Source organism: Rhyacophila brunnea, unplaced genomic scaffold (assembly GCF_057557595.1).
Source record: "Rhyacophila brunnea isolate RB1 unplaced genomic scaffold, BYU_Rbru_1.0 scaffold_113, whole genome shotgun sequence".
NCBI lineage: Eukaryota > Metazoa > Arthropoda > Insecta > Trichoptera > Rhyacophilidae > Rhyacophila > Rhyacophila brunnea.
Window position 1 is genome coordinate 55,405 of NW_028232767.1, and position 936 is coordinate 56,340.

Genomic DNA, 936 nt, shown 5'->3' on the forward strand with positions numbered 1-936 from the left:
AACTGATTGGATGGTGTAATCAAGAAATACAATAATTCGTATATTAGGGTGTTATAAATGCCAACAGAAGTTTGCGCAAACACAATCACATAATAGGATTGAGGAATATATTAAAACTAATAATACTTGAAAGAAGAAGATGTATTGAAGAAGAATTCAAAGATGATGAAACTATAAAAAAATATTGGTCAAATATATTCTATAGGGCAAAAAAAACCCTGCTTAGACAAGTTTAAATAACTAAAAATAAATTTAACCCATAAATAAATTATTTAATATTGATGTATTATTTCATTATATATGTATATTACCCAATTAATGCAATATAATAATATTTGACTCGGAATCATAAAATTAATGTTGATCTACTAAATTTTTTTGAAACCAACTGAGATATAAAAAAATATTCTTGTTTAATTTATTTAATAGAGCATACAGTGTATGTTATTTCACCCAATTTTAACTATTTAAATATTATAGTAGAAATTTAATGTTATCGAAAAATTTTAAAGTATTGTCAATCAAATGTAAATAATTTTTACTTATTCATCTTAATTTTATATTTTTCGTGTTATTTCATCAGTAATATTTTTTTCATTAAAAGAAAATTAAAGCTAACTCGAACAAATAACCGAATCTAATAATAAATGAAAAATAATTAAATCTGTAAATTATAAATGCTTAGAAATAAATAATTTTAATTCACATCAAATTTTCTGAACAATAATCAAAAAATTGGAAATTGGCGGATTATATGATAAAGACCATGGACTCATCCATTAAACCTATATCTAAAAAATTATCTTTTGGAAAAGACATATGATGATGATATATGCTATCATATATTTTACCACATTTAAATTTAATTTTTGGGCACGTATTTCGTTATCTAAAATATTTAAAATACCAAATATAGGAAATTAAATCAACATATAG